This window comes from Otolemur garnettii, unplaced genomic scaffold (genome assembly GCF_000181295.1).
Source record: "Otolemur garnettii isolate 467f Iridium unplaced genomic scaffold, OtoGar3 scaffold00001, whole genome shotgun sequence".
NCBI classification, from domain to species: domain Eukaryota; kingdom Metazoa; phylum Chordata; class Mammalia; order Primates; family Galagidae; genus Otolemur; species Otolemur garnettii.
In genome coordinates this window covers 54,995,233-55,015,662 of record NW_003852396.1, presented here as the reverse complement: position 1 = coordinate 55,015,662, position 20,430 = coordinate 54,995,233, and the positions used below count along the sequence as shown (strand labels likewise).

At 40.3% G+C, this 20,430-nt stretch overlaps 2 pseudogenes; both read right to left on the bottom strand.

The window, feature by feature from the left end:
- Window positions 1-1,650: 1,650 nt before the first annotated feature.
- On the bottom strand, window positions 1,651-13,226 carry LOC111723402 (annotated as a pseudogene).
- A 5,957-nt stretch (window positions 13,227-19,183) lies between these two features.
- Window positions 19,184-19,384, bottom strand: LOC111724703 (annotated as a pseudogene).
- Window positions 19,385-20,430: the final 1,046 nt, after the last annotated feature.

The window sequence follows — 20,430 nt, the reverse complement described above, 5'->3', positions numbered from 1 at the left end:
CTACTAAAAATAGAAAAACTAGCTGGGTATTTTGGCAGGTGCCTGCAGTTCCAGTGACTTGAGAGGCTGAGGTAAGAGGTTGGCTTGAGCCCAAGAGTTTGAGGTTGCTGTGAGCTATGATGCCACTGCCCTCTACCCGGGGCAACCAAATCAGACTCTGTCTCAGAAAAAAAAAATTATATTATTTCCCCCCAAAAGTCAACAATACTGAAAATATCAAAATATTCCAAAAAGAGAATAATGACAGAAAAAGATTATTATGTTGCTGTGTGACCTTAGGCAAGTCTCTTAATCGTAGCCTAAATGTCATGTCTCCTAGGCTTAGTTTCCTCATCTGTACAATGACAGAGCTGAACATTCTGATCTTTAAGCTCCAACATTTTGTGACTCCATGTTGTTGTATGTTGCTTTCTTCTTTTTGACATCTCCAGATGTGCCTGAGGGCACACAGGATGCAGAGACGTAGAAAATTGACTTACAGAGGCTGTATTTGCCAAATGCGAAGAAAAAAACCAGAAATAAAAGCACTTTTGCTTAGAGTTATTATTCCCATTACTACTCATAAATTTTCACTGTATTAGTAGTACTAGCGCCTCCTGTAAATTTAATAATATTTTCGTATTTATACAAGGCTTTCCCAGATGTTTCAAACACTTTCACCCTGGTTGTTCAGAGGTCTCCAGACTACTAAGAAACATTGCAACAAAAACATGAAAGACAGATACATAGAAAGCCTGAGTTTTATCTACACATCTAGCATTTATTAGACATCCATCATTTCTAAGTTCTGTAAAGAAACTCGAGAGACACACCTTAGGTTCAAAATTCTTGCCACTTAAAAAGTAAGACATGCAAACATAAGCAGCCACAAATTAAGAGTATGTTAAGTACTGTGCAAACTATGGCCTTCCTAAAACATCCTGGGAGTCGGGTAATAGGACGAAAGGTCATTCCGGGATAATGTCTGCCTTAATAATCATCTCTTCCAATCATGTGGTACCTTCGAGTTTCTAGAACATTTCACATGCTTTTTAAAAATTTAATCCTTAGAACAGACACACACATTACCACCACCAACTCCACGTTTTGTTTTTCACATGAGGAAACTGTGATTTCAGAACTATAAAAAGACTTATCTTAAGTCAAACAATGAGTACAAGGCTGATGAAGACTCAAATTCAGGTCTTCTCCTCACCTAATGTGCATGATGCAATGGTACATTTCAAAACTATTAAGAAATGAGTAGAATTGTGATGGATGTGTTACTTGGTTCAAGGTAAACATTTCACATTGTATATCGAAGCAGTGCCCTGAACCCTATAAAGGCATCAATGTACAAAGTTATGATTTAATACAAAATAATGAATTCAAACAAACAAACAAAAAAAAACAAATTCAGGTCTTCTGACTTCAAATCTTCCTTCCTTGTCACTTTTTAAACCATTTTGTCTGAGGTCAGTGTTGCCTGGCAAGGGGAGGGTAAGCAGAGGACTGTGGAGGTTTGGGTTACAGTCCGGAGGAGTTAAAAGAACAGGTGTGCTTGGAAGAGGCAGGAAATCCCAGATACATGAAGGAACAGAACGATTGGCTTTAGTTGTCTAGTTGAAAAGCATTTTCTTTTACAGTAGCCTTTTATTTTTTTTACTCCTATTAAGCCATGAATTCATAGGGAACAGGTTCCAGCAGCTCAGACTCCTTTCCGTTGGTTCTCACAAAGTATGCTTCTCTGGGTGGAGCAGGCTGGCACTTCATTTGAACCCAGGCACCTGTCTCTTAGGCTTCCTTCTTTTTCTGATCATTTTCCTTCACGAATTTCAGGAAGCTATCTCGGCGCTGACAGTGTTAATATGTTCTATACATACTTTAATCCTCTTGGCAAGAATCTTGCCCTTAACTTGTTTGTTTACAATAATGCCAACAGCGTGCTAGGTAATACTGTAGACTCTTCCAGTTTTCCCCTGGTAACCTTTGTGTGGCCTTTTTGAACAGTACCTATTCCCTTGATGTCTACAATATCACCTTTCTTGTAGATTTGCATGCATGTGGCCAAAGGAACAACTCCATGTTTTCTAAAAGGCCTAGAGACAATGTAGTGGGTGCCTCTCGTCCTTCCTTTGTCTTCATCATTTTGGTGAATTACTGGAATATGGTGGCTCTGGCCAAGAGACTGAAAAGCATTTTGAATTAGAAAGGCATTCTTATTTCCATTTACAGATGAGGAAACTAAAGCTCTGACTGATTAGCCCAAATCACGTAGCTAGTGGCTCAAGGTTTGAAGCCAAGTGTGTCTGACTCTAAACATAGTGATTGGAAGCATGCATCTAGTGTGAGCTCTGCTTTCCACATTGATCCTGGTCCACTCAGCTCCCTAAATCTGGTGCTGTTGTGTAAAATGAGGCCAGTAATAGTAACCACTGGGAAGATGTTCTTATATGTGATAGGTGAGATAATTTCTGTGATGGGCTCAATAGAGAGTCTAATACATAGTGCTCATCAAAGTTTTAAAACTACTAAGATTGTTTGCTAGACTTCACTGCTTCTCTGAGTATCACTCCTCTGCTCTTCCAGAAAGGTGCAAGTAAATGTGCGAAATTTGGAGGAAAATTCTTATCAGGTAGAGTAGATACCATCCAGCTCACAGTGAACTTCTCCACAGACTTGTCTTTGATCCACAGACATAGACTTGGTGGGTGGAGCAGAGCTGACATAAACTCTGATCTAAACAAAAACAATCAAATTCTTCCTCCTGGGAATTTAAAATTGGGATCAGAAAAGATATTACAAGTCTTACGTATTCCTGGAACTATTACACATAAAGCTGGAAGTATGAGATGGTCATATTACACCCCATTAACTAGGAGGCAAAGGTAGAAAGAGAATGAACCCAGTCTAAGAGGAAGGCAGAAACAGAACAAGTTCACTGCCTCAGTCCCTTCCTTAGACCCAGCCACGACCCTTTCCTCGAGTTCCACTTCCCACTTCCTCCTTGTTGCTTAACTGACTCAAGGAGTCCTACTGACTGCAGCAGTGTCTGTGACCCTGTAGCTCACACTGCATTGGAGTCCAAACCCCCAAATCTCCCTTGAGTCACAAGACTTGCCTCTTGAGGAAAAATGACATTGAAGCTGCATACTCAACCTCTCAGAGGAACACATAAGCCAAACTCTATCTGGACCAAGGCTGTGCAATAAACCTATTTCAGATAATTTGGGCTTTAAGAATTTAAGTACTTTTATGTAAAAATACTCCTATCTAAGATTTCAGGGCTTCCAATGTGACTCTGAGGAGCAGCCATCCCTGACTTTCAGCCATGCCCCCTGCAGGCAAGATAGCAAGGATTCATACAGGGGAGTAAAGAGCCACGTTGGAGGAAACTCAGTCTAAGGGAACAGGGCATTAGGTGGACAGATGCAAAAATAAAGCCTTAGTCACTGAAGGGGAGAAGCAAACCCTAGTTCAGCGTTGTATCTACCAGCCCAGTTCCTGAATCCTATGGGGCTATGTAAGCGTTTATATGGAGGCTGAAGGGCATTATGATAAAAATCAACCATACTGAGTGTCTCTAAGACATTGGGTTACCAGCAGAACATGAGAGAGAAGCATTCATCTACCCACCACTACATCAAAACTCATGTGGGCTTAATACCTCTTGGTAGTGGTGTCAGCCAGAAGACTATGGTCATAGCAAAGATGGCTCACTAGGGACCTGAGGCAGAGCAAGCTGGATGCCCTGTAGAAACCCAAAGAACAAAGTATCTCATATACATGCAGCAACCTCTGTTGCTCTCGGAAATAATCAGGATAGGGAAGTCATTTAAAACAATACCAGAAGTACTGTAAGAGCAATTAAGGGTAGTGGGAGGTTGGAACAGTAAAGCACAGGTTAGAAATGGCAATAACTCATGGGACATAAAAATGCACTCCACAACCACAGAGATTGGGACCAGATGACCTGCAAGAATTTAATGAGGCTGAAAATTCAGGCCAGTGATGTGAAGTGCAGATGGCTGCTGAATTGCCGGACTGAGAGTCATCCAATCTCTTTCCCCTTAATGCAAATGGTAACCTCAGTGATATACAAAGAAGTCTCTCCTATCGATTTGAATATCTCTGCACATGTTCTCATTAGAGACTCAGAGAGCAGACAGGATGCAAACCAGGGCAGAAGAAAAATCAAGACTCCACTTGGATTTTTCTCATATCAAGAATGGTTCCTGGTCTAATATTAACTCTGAAGTACCTAACAGGGCATCAAGGGCCCTAGGCATGCAGAAATGTGCGGGCATCCTATCCACAAAGGGAAATAGGTCCCAGGTGAAGCCACTGTGGCAGATTGGGATTTTGTAGTCCCACAACTTGGAGCCAGAAAGTCCCGACCTGAAATTCACCACTTACCAGCCATGTGACTTTGAGCATGTCAATTAACTTCTCTGGTCTCCAATTTCTCTTTCTGCAAAACTAGGATAATGATACATAAATGAAATATTTACATAAAGTACCTTTCAGTTTTCCTGTGATAAACTGTGTTATAAGTCTTTTAATTCCATTATTATTTTTCTTCCCATTTCTTCTTTTAAAACTCAAATGTCCAGGGGACCAGACAGGTAACCTAACTGAACATGGGACCAAATGGTAACCGGGTCACATAGAACAAGCACCTGTTCCATCCGAAGATGTTTCTTAGTTTCAGTCTACTCTCGGCCATGGAAATTTGAGCCCAGGATTATCAGATGTAATTTTTCGAGAAGTCAGAAATTTGGAATTTCTTGTGATGTCTCTCATTTAAAATGTGGCAACCAATTCAACTTTTGTACTAACTCACTCATGATAAGGCAAATCCACAACAAGCTGTAATCAGCCCATGGTTTATATCCTCTGGCTTTGTTTTGAGGGAGGAGATAACCATGAGATTCCAGCCTTAACCTGTCCTCAGAAACCAGTTCAAACCTTCCAAGGCATCACTGCCTCCCCCAGCACAGAAGGTCATACCAAGGGAGAAGAGGAGAAGATACTCAGGAATTGTTTCTGTGGCTCTCTGAAGGGTTCCCAGGTCCATTTGCAGCTCCCAGCAGTCACAGGGATGAGACTTCATCAGGTCCCATCTTCCCACCCTGGGATTCAGGTGCTGTGAAGCTGAAGTACCCCCATGCATATGAGATTTCATGTTCTAGGATGTGTTCCTTCCAAGCTCCCAGTTCTCTTCTGGGTGGTCCCACCAATCCCATGAGATTGAGCAGTAGAAAGATTCTTTATGCAAAGGCAAGGGATTGTATTTACACAGCTTGTTGATGGATTAATTGATTGTGACATTGTCTCTCAGACTGCTCAAGCTCAAATGAGAAATAAAGTATCTTGGGAAGTAAATGTCACTGACAGAGATAGCCACAGACAAATGCAGAGGGAAGTCCCTCAAGAAAGACTGGTGGCAGAGAACATGTTACAATAAGATCGTGGCCTCAGTGGATTAAAAGACTATCAAATTCACAAAGAACATGAAAATAGTTTAAGAAATTGTAGTCCAGCAGAGAGGGTGCCCTCTTTCAAGGTTGTATCTTCAATAATCAGACAATATTAAAATCATCTATGGTTAGCATTGCCGGCAGAGTGAAAGGAGAGAACTCACATGTGTTAAACATCTACTGTATTCCAGGCACGATGTTTCATATAGTGATGTATCTGTATTTTTAGCAATGAGACATGGTACAAGTCACTTAATCACACTGAGACTGGATTTGCATCTGCAAAAATAAGAACCTACAGTGCCTCTCTTGCAGGTTGATTACAGAAAATAGAAGTATGTGAAAACCTTTGATGCTATGCCAGGTTCATATTAAGTATTCAATATATCATTGCCATCTTCATCTTACTGTCTCAATGATTCCTCACAACCACCCAGGGGTATGATCTGTATTTCATGATGATAAAAACTTAAGTGCAGGGAAGATACTTGTCGAAATTGCCAGCCCCCAAATATAGCTAGTATGTCAAGGAGTTTGGATTCAAATCTGGATTTGCTCTTAATTCTTTATTTATTTTTATTATTATTTAGACAGAGTCCCACCCTATTCCCTGAGCAGAGAGCAATTGCGTTGTAGCTCACTGCAACCTCAGACTCGGACTGTGGGCATCCCATGGACTCCGCCTCCAGAAGCCACTGGAATCACAGGCACTTGCCGCAGTGCCCGGCTGGGTTTTTCATTTTTTTTTTTTTATGAGTTGGGGTCTCACTCTTGCTCAGACAAGTCTCCAACTCCTGAGCTCAAGCAATTCTCCCTCCTCAGCCTCCCACAGTGCTGGGATTCACAGGGGTGAGCCACCACATCTGGCTCTTAGTTCTTTTTGACAAAATTTTTTGTCTGGGTTTAGTAATACTGGGAAGCTAGTGCTCTAACCAGGATTATGTTTATGTTCTAGCAAAATTGAATGAGTCCATGTTTAATACCTGACCACACCCTCCCAACGTGTGGTTCATTGACAATGCCTTCTCCTGCATCACTTCCCACAGCTTAACTAACTGGGTACCAGCCAGCCCTCCACTATCAGTGACCCCTCTGTCCTTGATCTTGCTTTTGGAGTCAATTCAATTCAGGCCAGTTCACCATGCAGCTGTCATCTAATGCAGGATAACTTCCTGGCTGGGACTGCACCTGTGCACGGGGACCTTACTTCAACTTCCTTTCTACTCTCACTCCATTATGGAACTTTGTCCCCTGGTGCCCATTTCTGTCTGCTCCCTCAGCCTCACTTCTGGTTTGGCATCTCGACCTTGACCTTCACACAGCTTCCATTCCACAGAGCTCTTCTCCCACTTTCTATTCTTGGGACTCCAGCAGCCCGCCCTGCCCAACCTCGATCAGGATGAGACTGATACCCCATGAGATGCAGCAGAATCACCTCCAGGAATTGTGTTGAGAGAACGCAAGGAGGATAAGATACACTGGAGGGGGAAGTGGATCCTCCAGGAACCTGCTTTTTTCTTGAAGCAGAACCAAGAACTGTTTCTAAGTTATCCTTCACTTTGAAGGCTAAACCATACATTGTCAATTTTAATGGTAGGTCCACAGTTTCTTAAATAGCAGCTCACTTTGTAGAAGAAAGGAATATGAAGTGGAAAAAATATTTCAGTGTCAAGATTGACTCAACTTGATGTTAAAAATGTTAAAAAGAGGGGGGTGTGTGTTTATATTTCAAGAGGGGCAGTGGTGACGGTGTGTATGTAAGAATAAAGAAAGTGTTTACTGTTTGGTGAAATGTACATTTTACTCAGAGCAAGTCTTAAGCAAAGGGTTTATCTATGAGTGAGTGAAATCTAAATCTCTGAGCATTACCTGTGAACAGAATAGCAGCCTAGGCCCTGCACTAAGGGCAGAGAATGCAGAACTGAGTAAGCCGCAGTGATGCCTTTCTGGAGAACTCCTATCCATAGAAGAAGACAAACTTGTATGTGGAAAATATCATCATAATGTGTTAAGAAGGAGCTTGAGCCTGTAATCCAGACTGGGGCCTCAGGGCTGCTTACATCAGGGAACTATCACTTGAAGTGGCTATTGGAGGACAGTAAATATGATAACTGACATTTATTGAAAACTTATTAAGTGGTAGGCACTGCTGTAAGAACTTTCCATCATCACCACGTAATCCCCACAACCATTTAATGAAACAAGACTTATCACTATGTCTATTCACAAATGAGGAAACTAAGGCACAGAGAGCTCGAGTAACATGCCCAAAGTTGCACAGCTAGTAAGTGGAAGAGGCGGGGCACCAACCCTGGAAGTCTGAGGATTACAAACTAATCAGAAAAAGAAAGAGGGAAACATGAGTAAAGACACAAAAGAGTAAAACAATCTGGATGCAAATGGGAACTCTGAGAGTTCCCTGGCAGACATCGTGGGTGCTGTGACCATGCTCTTAGCCGTGTCCCAGAGAACTCCTCTTGCACTTTTGACCTGAAGACTTTTCTCTTAGTCACGTGAGGCAGCTCTGCCTTGGCATGGCAGCCTACATGTGCTGTACTAAGGGCATTAGCACATTAGCACCTTAAGGTGTGCTGATAGGATTTGGTGAACACCCCAGCTTCCTTGCTCTTCAAGTCCGGTAACTCTGGAGCCTGGGTTTACACTTTCTCAGCCTTGCTTTTTGGAAGTAAGCTTTTGACAGCTGGCTCGATGGCACACCTCAGATCAGCCACCTCTCTTTCCTACATCCCTTCCCTATTCCTTACTGTTCATTCTTGCACTTTCCAAAGTAAACTTTTTAAAGTTCTTGACTCCTACTCCTAGGGTCTGCTTTGGGGGGAACATAAGCTTAACACAAAAATTTAATATTGCTAAAATATAAAGTCAGAGACTAAAGAGGCATGGCAGGGTCCATAGATGGATACCAGGTACCAGCCTGGGGAAGTCTATGTCCATGGATTCAGAGAACACATAATATATGCATGAAACACGTGTCACCACAGAGAGTCCCCAGGGGATGGTGTGTCCCATCTTATGTGACAAATGGGCCTCTGGACACCTTGAGTGGGATAAGGTCTCTTAGCTATTATGAGTAGTCGTGAAGCCCAGGATTTTATTGCTTAAACTTCAATAGTAAGAGTTCTACTCACCGAGGCCAGCTAAGGAGATGCTTGGAATACTCTTTGCCACATCCCTGCCACCTTTATCAAGCTCGTGGAGAAATGAGAAATTTCTTAAGAAATTTGTTTTCTGGCTCTGCCTTTCTCAAAGACCAGCCTGTACCAGAGCTGTCCAAGGCCCACAATGCTGAAAAATGGAGAACTATGTGATAATTTGCAAATAAACCTGAGCTTTAACTTTCATTAGCCACTTGATCAAACATCAACCTAGTCAGTTCACTTCTAGGAAATGGTGATTAAAAAAGTCACACGAAGACTCATATGTGTGTATGTGTGTGTGTCCAATACCACATCATACAAAAGAACCAAACCATAGAAACCACCTGGGTTATTCATTAGTGGAGCAATACTCAATGTCAATGAATAAAATAAGGACAGTCTAGAAAGATTTCTGCATTACACTAAGTGAAAAAATGCAAGGTGCAATTGCATGTACACTCTTTTTGATGCTCTTTTTCTTTCTCTTTTTTTTTTTAAGTGTATATGTAGGCACAGGTTTTGCTTTGTAAACACAAGAATATTCTGGAAAGATAATCACCAAATTGTCAACGGTTTGTGGTGGTATAATTTTGGGAATATTAACTTGCATTTGTGCTCCCTGTGTTTCTTCCCTTCCTCCATCGTAAGCAGATGGTCAGGCCTTTTTATGGCCTCTTGCCGCAAGGGAAATATTTGTCATAGGGCCAGAAGCCAAAGTTGTCTGCAAGATACTTCCGATCCTGGTCCTGAATTTTATAAAACCTAACCCCATTGAGGAGATTACACTTGGTGTCTGGGAGGAGCTGAGAGAGAAGAGAAGGCATTTGAAATGGAAATGGGGTAGAAGTCTGGTGAGTCCTAGAGCACTCTGAAGAGGAGGAAGACATTTGAGATACAGGGCTGGGGAGCGGGAGACACCAAAGCCTCACTAGAGATGATCTTAGCTTTAAAGGAGGCAGCAGAGGAGCCAGAACTGGAAGAGATTGTGTGCTATGAGACCAGGGACGCCTCAGCTGTTAATGGTGTAGACTAAGTCCAGTGAAAGAAGAGTTCTCACTGGGGTTTGGAGCTACACTGGAAACAAAACAAAACAAAAACAAACCTGGGACCCGTGCCCCATTCCTGAGGGTGACAATAATGGCTGAGGATGAATTTCAAATCACCCGGTAGGATGGAGAGAGTGGCTGTAGGCTCAGAATTAGATTTAATTTTACATAAAACATGCTATTTTTTGCACATCTGAGTTTGTGGAGTAGGATACATGTAATTTACTACATGCAGTGGGACTGGAAAATCCGAGGGGAGAATGTCACTTCTTACAATCAGCAATTTTCATGTAAGCTTATTGATAGTTCTGATTCCCGCCGCCCCCTTTTTGCCACTCCCTCTCCCCTAAGTATTTTTCTAATAAAATTGTACTTTTTTAAATTTCAAAACATTGAGAGTGTGCAAATGTTTTTGTTACTCCGATACCTCGTATAAGGGTTAAGTCAGGGCTTTTAGTGTCATTTTGATTATTAAATCATCCCACCATCTCAGCCTGGTGGCAATCTCTCAAGAGGGACAAAGTTAAAAGCAAAAGCACCATTTCGGGCCCTGAGACATGGCTACTGTTTATTCAGTTAAATATCACTTGAGAGATCGACTCGCTCACGTGGGTGGTGATGCTTGCATAAATAGGAATGCTCGCCTTCCTGGGTCCTGAGTTTCTGATTCTCTTGAGCTCTCTGAAATTCTCTATTCTCTCCCAAAGGAAACCTCTTTCTATTCCTGTCCATGTTGAAACTTCACAGACATTCATCCTCCAGGTTCTTGATGAGGTGTTTTTTGTTATTTGGGGTTCTTTTGTTTTTGTTTTTGTTTTTGTTTTAATTTCTTTGTTGGGCATTCCTCCCAAGAAGAGAAAATGCTTCTGGGGTGGATAGGAAGGATGGAACATGCAGAGGGCAGGGGACAGCTGCAGACAGCCCGAAGTGGACTCCACTATCATAAGGCTGGAGAGAAGATGGTGCAATTCTGAAAAATGTAATCATTTTCTCTAAATCACCTGCATGGAAGAAAAAGGAAGAAGCTCTTTTCTACATTTCAGTTCTTGGGTCCCACGGGTCCATCATGGCTCAGTGTCCACTGCTCTCCAACACGTGACCTCTCAACTGTCAGGCTGGGATTCTCCATTGGCCCCTGAAGGGCACAGACCCCATCTCTCAGTCTTCGACTGATCACCTCTGTGGTACTTCTCAGAGCCTAATCCTGTTTATCTCAGCAGGATCTCACTTCCTCTGGGCCATTCACCTTCTCTGAATCCAGATGTCACATATACATATGTATATAAGTCAGGGCTCTCCAGAGAAAAACAGAACTCTATCTCCCTCCCTAACTGTCTGTCATCTATCTATCTATCTGTCTGTCTATCTATCTATCTATCGAGAATGAGATGGGGGAAGATTTGAGGAAATTGGTTCATTAAATCATGGGAGCAAACAAGTCCAAATCTGTATGAAGTGCATACAAGAGTTGATGTTGCAGTCAGTATCAAGTCTAGAACCCACAAGGCAAGCCAAACAGGAAACTGATATAGGGTTTCTATGTTGCAGTTTTAAAACCAGATTCCCTCCCCTTTAGGAAACCTTAGTCTTTGCATTCAAATGACTGAATGAGGCTCACCTATAATATGGAGGGCCATCTGCTTTACTCAAAGACTACTGATTTAAATATTAATCACATCTTAAAAATACCTTTACAGTAACATCTACACTGATGCTTAACCAAACAACCGGGCATCATAGCCTACTCGAACTGACACATAAAATTAACCATCACCACCCCTCTATTATTCTATTATTTTATGTATTTGAATGTATTTGAATCTTATCAGCTTATAGGATTTTACACAACTGGAGGGCAGGGCAACAGAAGTATATCATAAGCTCCAGTGGACACGTTACCTATTGAAAGTTTTTACATTTTAACCAGAATCTCAAATACTTTACAGTTTCTGTGGCTGAGAAATTCAACATTCAGAGATAGAAGATGAAGAGAGTGGCTGTAGGCTCAGAATTAGTTTAATTTTACATAAAACGTGCTGAGTTTTATGGAATAGGCTACATCGGAGTTTGTGGAATAGGATACATGTAATTTATTACATGCAGTAGGATTGAAAAATCAGAGGGGAGAATGTCACTTCTTACATGTGACAATTTTCATGTAATCATAGTTCTGATTTCCCCCCACCACACACACACAATTTTAGTCATGTGAGGGCTTCTCATACTGTCTGCCATCACCTCCTGGATACTGGTGTAAAAATGGGGTTTCCGTTGAATTTAGTTCAATAAGGACACAGGAAGCAGCTCTCTGCAAAGCTCTGAGTTATCAACTGTCAGAAGGGTCAGTGGGGTAGGTTGTTGGCAGTTGTGATTGAAGTGAAATGCTTGATTATCTCTGGATTTCTTTAAGCTATGTGAAACGTGATAGACGGTTGGTCAAAAATTAATTGGGCCATCCTTTTCCTTCTCTGCTGCCCTGCCTCCCAAAACATACACATGGAAGTGAGTGGGCCTTTGTCTCAATTAACTGAATGTTGACCAATTAATTCCAAATCAAGTAGAAAGTACAAATATCAGAATCTATCTGTGTGGAAGCTCTGGGGACCTGGTTAGAGGAAAGAAAAACACCTAAAGGAGAAGCTGAAAGGATGAACTTGTCGGCCCCACAGAGTTGCTTCAGCTAGTTTCTGGAGTTAACCCCAGTAAAGTACACTTAAAAAGGGTCCCCACTGCACTTGACAGTGACCATAAGAGACAACCCCACTGAGAGAACGTTTTTTGTATGGTGGGATTGAAACATCTCTTGGCTGTTGTTGTTGTTGGCTTCTCTCTGAAACCTGTTGTCTCTGAGACAGACGGTATATATAATATTTTAATATTTAATATAAAACACATACAAGTAGTGCTTCATCTGCTTGTATCATGTTCCTAGAAGTATATTTAGAATTTTAAGCTGTTCCAACGATTACACATTTTGCCAAATTTTAGTCATGGAGGGAGTGGTGTTTAAACATCTGTTGACTGCAGATGTTAAGCAGCGCGAAACATTCTTTTAAGATGCCAAAATGCAATTAAAATCATAATATTTTTCCCAGTAACACATCATGCTACATCAGTGGAAAGGTAAAACTCGACGAACAATGAATGGCAATAAGTCTCTAAATAATCAGCTGTGGCTCGCGGCAGGGAAGGATTAACTTTTAACTAAATTATGATAAATCATCAGTGCCAATTTTTCCGGCTTTTGAAGAGAGCAATTTATATTTTTCAAGATGGGCAATAGTTAGGTGGAGTTAAATACGAGGAAGGACATCTTTTTGGCTCAAAAGACAAAGATAATTGGGTAATACTTGCTTCTTATTTTTGGCTAGGCCATTGAACCAGAAAATGTCGATGTTTAAGACACTGAAATGTCAGCTCTTCCTTTGAATGCCAGCATGGGGGAGTTTGATTTTTATTTGGGCTCAGGAGTCAGAGGAAAGTGTAGGGAACACAGCCTAGATGTGTCTCAACCTGGTTGGTGAGTTTCATCCCAAATAGTGAAAGAAACATACCTGCAACATGAGCACGGACTATTTTCCTTCTGTGCGTCCTAGGACTTGAAGCAGTGAATTGCCCTGTGCAGAACTAAGCAGTACCAAGAGGCCTCAAAATAGCTCTCTCTCCTGCCCGAAATCCTACTGTTAGAGTTTTTCTTTAGGTTTAAAACCTTGAAAGGTCCATAATGTTCCTGAGCAGAACAATAAAGCCATTAGTAGTCAATGGCTCTCTTGCATTTTTTTTCCATTTCAATTTTAGGTCTAATTTTATCTGTCTCCTAAAAATATGTTTTGAATATGTTCATAAGGACTGGCCCACATACGTATTTGGTTCAAACATTTCAATTTGTCGACTAAACCAGTCCAGTCAGTCAAAATTATTTTTTAGACAAAAGTGAGTTTTTTCCAAGTTGCTTAACCTACCATTTCTTAAATTCATCGTTCATTGATTGAACATCTGTCATGCACCAAGCCCTGCTGTGGTTCTAAGGGCAACAGAGGTGAAAATGCATAATCTCCATTTCCAGAACTTGCTGAGGGTGATGGGAGACAGGCACAGAAGTGGACAATCATCATGCAGTGGTAACAAGCCACATACCTCACTGCTGAATATCACTCTAGTCATCTTCCATGTATGCCCTTGGCCATCTGGTCACCTTCAACATACTCCCTTGGCCATCTGTAATCATAGTGAGATATGTAGCATTTTTTCTAGAGTGAGTTCCTGAACTTAATTGTCAGACCTCTTAGGTCTTTGAGTTTCGAAGTACACTGAATAAGTGCAATCAGGAGATGCTAAATTAATAGGTACATGGTATGTATATAAAGTTCTACTAAGTTTCTACTCCTGGGTCGGATGTTTGGGTTGGGGAACGAGGGCTGGGGAAAGAGAAGAACAGAACTTGGAATGGAAAAAAATACCATATCAGCAATCAAAGTGTTTATAATTTACTGAAGAAAATCAGACAGCAGTGTAGGAAAAGATGAAAAATCAAGACAACCTATGTATTTATAAATTATAAGCATCAGGTTGTGTGGGCAAATAGTAAATGGCCTAGATGTTGAGAGGAGCAAAAGAGTGACATGGAGTGAAACAGTCTCAGTAAAGATCCTCCTAGAGGAGGCGGGTGAGAGAGAGGCATGGAAGGACTGGTCCAGCTTCCACTGGCCGAAGCCAAAGAACCTAAGTCTTCTGAGCAGTAAAGATGGTGGGCACATGTCAGAGCCAGCAATTAGGAGTTGTTATGTGGGTATCAGAGAGGTGAGGGCCGGGGACTATGCAATGATAGGCCAGTCCAGCTAAACTTAGTTTTGTGCAGAGCTTTTTACTCATGCATTATTGAGACGTGCACTGGGCTACACACTATTAGTACAGGAATTAATCAGTTCCTGCCATCTTGAAGCTTATCCTATAGTCCTAGAAAGAAACTTATCAGAGAAGTTTCTCCGTCAATGTGTTGGAGTTTATACCCTTTTCACTTTATCCTTTAAATACTGTGTACCCAATGAAGTTGACCTGGCCTGTTCAGCCAAAATAATTCATAAAGACAATAATAGCTAATATTAAGAGTCTCCTAGATCAGTATACTATTCTAAGTACTGAATACGGCTTATTCATCATAATAGTTAACATCTTTTAAAGTTTTTGATGTGCTGGGCAGCATATCATGCTCTTTAGAAAGATTACATCACTTAATTTTTTCACCAAGCTTTGCAAGTTTGTGTTAGTATATTCGCGTCTATATGAGGAAACTGAGGCTCTGCAGGGTTAAATTTTTTCTCCAAGGTCATTTTTAGCTTTTTGGAAGAGAAAGAGGCTGCTTACAGAGCAATATGATCAACATCGTGTGCTTCTTGATGTGATATAATCTGAAGCACAGAGCAGCACTTAGGAAGCACTGTATGCATGCCAAAAAAGTTGCACACAAACTCTTAAGTTATTAAAAACAGAAGAATAAAGGATCAAGATAAGTAACACCAAAAAGAAGTAAATAGAAACATTTGGAATTTGGTGTAAAGTATAAAGTCTGCAGAACAACTGACCTGATTTCTTCAACAACTCAAATACATATATATTCCCTTATACAAATATAATAAAATATTTTATATAAAATATGTTATATAATATGGATATTATATATAATAGAAAATTGGTTTGGTTTGGCTTAGTTTAATGTTTGGGCCTTATCTGGTTTCTGATTTGGACAAATCAATTTTTTAAAAGGCATTTTTTTCAAATTTTTTAAATTAAATCATAGCTGGGTACATTAATACTATCATGGGGTACAGGGCATTGTTTTTATATACAATTTGAAATATTTTCATCAAACTGGTTAACATAGCCTTCATGTCATTTTCTTAGTTATTGTGTTAAGACATTTATATTCTACATTTAGAAAGATTCACATGTACCCTTATAAGATGAACCATAGGCGTGATCCCATCAATCACCTTCCCACCACCCATCCTCCCCCCCTCCTTAATTTATTTTTTATTTTTATTGTTTGGGATTCATTGAAGGTACAAAGAATTAGGTTACACTGATTGCATTTTTTAAAGTCTCTCTTATAATGGTGTCCTGTCCCCAAGAGGTGTGCCATACCTTGTGACCCTCCATCCCCTCTCCCAACTTGCTCATTCCATTACTCCCCTAATTAGCTCACCTACAGCCTTCATATTAGAATAGAGTACATTGGATTCCTGTTTCTCCATTCTTGTGATGCTTTACTAAGAAGAATGTGTTCTACTTCCATCCAGGTTAATACGAAAGATGTAAAGTCTCCATCTTTTTTAGTGGCTGAATTGTATTTCATGGAATACACATACCATAGCTTATTAATCCATTCCTGGGTTGGTAGGTATTTAGGCTGTTTCCACATTCTGAAAATTGTAAATTGAGTTGCCATAAACAGTCTAGTGCAAATGTCCTTATACTAAAATGATTTTTTTTTCTTCAAGGTAGATGCCAAGTAATGGGATTGCAGGATCAAATGGGAGATCTAATTTGAGTTCTTTGAGGATTCTCCACACTTCCTTTCCAAAAGATTGTATTAGTTTGTGGTCCCACCAGCACTGTAAAAGTGCAAACTTCCTTCCACATCCATGCCAGCATCTGCAGCTTTGAGACTTTGTGAGGTGGGCCATTCTCACTGGGGTTACATGATATTTCAGGGTAGTTTTGATTTGCATTTCTCTGATTAGGGATGATGAGAATTTTTTCATATGTTTGTTAGCCATTCATCTTCTTTAGAGAAGGTTCCATTCATGTTTCTTGCCCAGTGATATATGGGATTGTTTGGTCTTTTTTTGTTAATTTATTTGAGTTCTCTATAGATCTTGGTTATCAAGCTTTGTCTGATTCATAAAATGCAAATATCTTTTCCCATTCTGAAGGCTGTTTGCTTTAGTTGTTGTTTCCTTACAGAAGCTTTTCAGTTTAATTAAGTCCCATTTATTTATTTTTGTTGTCACAATTGCCACAGAAGTCTTCTTCATAAAATCTTTCCCCAGGCCGATATCTTCAAGTGTTCTCCCCACACTTTCTTTGAGGATTTTTATTGTTTTATGCTTTAGATTTCAATCTGTTATCCATCTTGAGTCAACTTTTGCTAAGTGGTGAAAGGTGTGGGTCCAGTCTCAGTCTTTTCCATGTAGTTATCCAGTCTCCCAACACCATTTATTGAATGGGGATTCTTTTCCCCAGTGTATGTTCTTGTTTGGTTTATGAAAGATCAGGCAGATGTTAGTTTCATCTCATAGTTTTCTATTTGGTTCCAAATGTTGATGTCTCTGTTTTTGTGCCAATACCATGCTGTTGTAGTATAGCAGAAAGTCTGGTAGAGTGATACCCCCCACCAGGTATGGCTGGGTTCTGTCTTTGCCCCCAGTTGTTCAAGGAGAGCTCAGTTGAATGATCCTTTTGGTCCACCATTTTGCCATACACCTCCATTTTTTTCCAATTGAACGGTGAATACATGTGGTGTTTGTTTTTCCATTCTTGTGATACTTAGAAGAATGGTCTCTAGTTCCATCCAGATTGTTACAAAAAGTATTAGTTTACCATTCAATTAACACTTAGGTGCACATGTGGAAATAACACTCATCAAATTCAAATAGGTGGCAGGGGAGAGGAGGAGCTGGGCAAATTCATACCTCTCAGGTATAATTCACATAGTCTGGGTGATGGATACACTTATAACTTTGACTCAAATGGTACAAAAGCAGTTTATGTAACCAAAATATTTGTACCCCTATAATATTCTAAAAGTTAAAAATGACATTTTTTAATAATTAGGAAAATATGAATATAGACTGCTTATGGGAGGATACCACAGAAATTATTCTTTTATTGAAAGTGATTATGGCACTGTAATTATGGAAGAAAATGCTAATTTTTTTAGAGATAAGTACAAATGTGTGGGAAATGGCACAAAATCTGAGATGCATTAAAAGATTTAGCAATAGTAACTACAACAGAAAAGGGTAAATGGTGCAAGCTTGACAAATGCTTGCTAATTATTAAAGCTGGATGATGGATATATACAGGATCATTGTATTAGAGGATCATTCAAAATTTTTTAAATAAAAATTTATTTTTAAAAATGCATGACTTAAAAAAATCAAGTAGGCTTAAAATGATGTACCTTCTGTACTGCTTAGCTTAGTTCTTTGCATATAGTAGGTGCTCAATAAGTGCATAGTGAGTTTCTAGAATTGGAGTATGGAAAACAGCTATAGCCTAAATGAAAAATGCCTTTGTACTCCTAAATATGCAATCACAGCAGTATGGTCTCCAGACAGAAAACCTCTCTTCTTTTTTTAGAATGCTCATGCTGCATGTTACTTCTTTATGAAATCTTTCTCTTTGCCTTCAAGGCTGCCTTTGATGTTAATGTTGATTAAAATTCACATGGATAAAATTTTAAATGTGAGGAAGAAGGGCCTGCACAGTGTAGTTCACCTAGAAAGTCTGGCTCACTTGATTAGGGAGAGCTTTGAATACAGGCTGAGACACTGGCCTTGTCTCTGAAAATAGCAAACAGCCACTACAGCTTAAACATGGACATGATGAAATCAATGTTATAAGGAGATCAATTTCCAGCCTCTCTGGCCAACATCCCTCCAAATCGGCCTTTCACAAAGGCCTCTCTCTTGTGCTAGCATAGAACCACTTCCAAATCTTGACTACAGAGGGTTGAAGACTCCGACAGGCCAAAAGATACTACCAGCGCTAATCTCTTGCTTTGAACATGACCAGGCTATTTTTCTATATCAAACCCATGGGGAATATAAAAAATGACGTCAACAAATATTCTTCCAGAAACTAATTTATTAGACCAAATATGACATTTCTGGTACTTTTCCAAGGGGAGACAAGATTGGAAGCTCCTACAGATAGCCTGTTTATAATAAGATGTTCATGTCTTAATTCCAGAAGCTGGAGATGGAACTCCCAGAAATGAGCTGGCACCAATTCCCATGAATGAAATGACTATGGATCATTTCATTTTTGAAAATTAAACAAAGATGTGACTTAACAGGTGATGAGTTGGGTGGGATGTGCAATATTTCCACAAACACTCAGCCACAGTACGTGTTCAGATTATTGGTATGACTCGGAATCCTTTAAACATTCCTACATCTGCGTCTGAGGAGAGACTCAGTGTATCTGTTTAGACATGCTTAGCTAATTACTCTTGTGGCAGTCTGCCTTTCAGTGTTTCCGATGAGGCAATGCATAGTTTTGACAGCATGGAATGTCCCACACAGTCAGGTCATCATTGTAGAAACAAGTGTCTGATTTTGAATTACCCTCTCACCACCTAAATGAGAAGGCAAAAGAGAACCAGAATTAATGAATGAATTAATTAGACAATGTCTCACTCTGTTGCCCTGGGTAATGAACAATGGGCATGATCGTAGCTCACAGCAACCTCAAACTCCTGAGCTCCAGAGATCCTCCTGCCTTAGTCTCCTGAGTAGCTGGGACTGCAAGTATGCACCTCCACACATGGCTAATTTTTTCTACTGGCTTATATTTTCTACTTTAAAAAATTTTTTCATTCTTTCTTCAGGCAAAATCGTGAATGCAGTACCCCACTACCACAAATTATGCAGTTGATAAGCCTCGCCCTGGGAAAACCACTTTCGTGATCATGGTATCTCCCCTGCCAGGTAATTTGCTATTTTTTGATGGAGACAGGGGCAGAGTTGGGGGAGGTTCTAGCTCTTGTTCAGGCTGGATTTGAATTCCTGGCCTCAAGTGATCCTTCCACCTCAGCCTCCCCATATGCTGGGATTACAGGCATGAACGGCCTCACCCAGCTGGCAGGACTAGAATTAACCAGCACTTCTTGACTCCTCTGTTACAAATCCAGAAGCCCTTCATGCATCACTGTAAGCATAGAAAGCTGTGCTGTGAAATATAGTATCATCACTAGCCACCTGTGGCTATGTAACTTAACTAATTAAAATTAAATAAAATTAAAAATTCAGTTTCTCAGTCCCAGTAGTCACATTTCAAGTGGTCAGTGGCTACACATGGCTAGTGCTACCATACTGGACTGCCAAAATTTAGGACAGTTTTATTGTTCTAAAGAAAAGTGGGCCATTGATATAGTTAGCGACCATTTCCCCATTTTCTTTTCTTTTCTTTTCTTTTTTTGGAGACAGAGTCTCACTGTGTCACCTTTGGTAGAATGCCGTGGCATCATAGGTCACAACAACTTCAAACTCTTGGGCTTAAGCGATTCTCTTGCCTCAGCCTCCCAAGTAGCTGGGACTACAGGTGCCCACCACAACACCTGGCTATTTTTTTGTTGCAGTTGTCATTGTTGTTTAGCTGTCAGAGGCTGGGTTTGAATCTGCCAGCCTGGGTGTATGTGGCTGGCTCCCTACCCACTAAAGCTATGGGTGCTGCCCCCCTTTTCTGAGGTTAGGAGAGCAGTATTTGCTTCCAGCCTTTTTTGAGGTTAGGAGAGCAGTATTTGCTTATTGATCTGATTCACAGATCAATAAGAATATACCTAACAGGAGTTTCTCTAATACTGATTTTGAAATTCTCTATTTCAGTTCAAATAGCATAAGATTTTGACTAAATAGATTCTGAAGTATTTGGAAATAATGACAAATCTAAGAGAATTCTGGAGTCTATTTGAATAGCTCATTGGATTTTTTGATATTTAACAAAATATTTTGGAATACTATTGGAAAATTCCAGGCATGATGA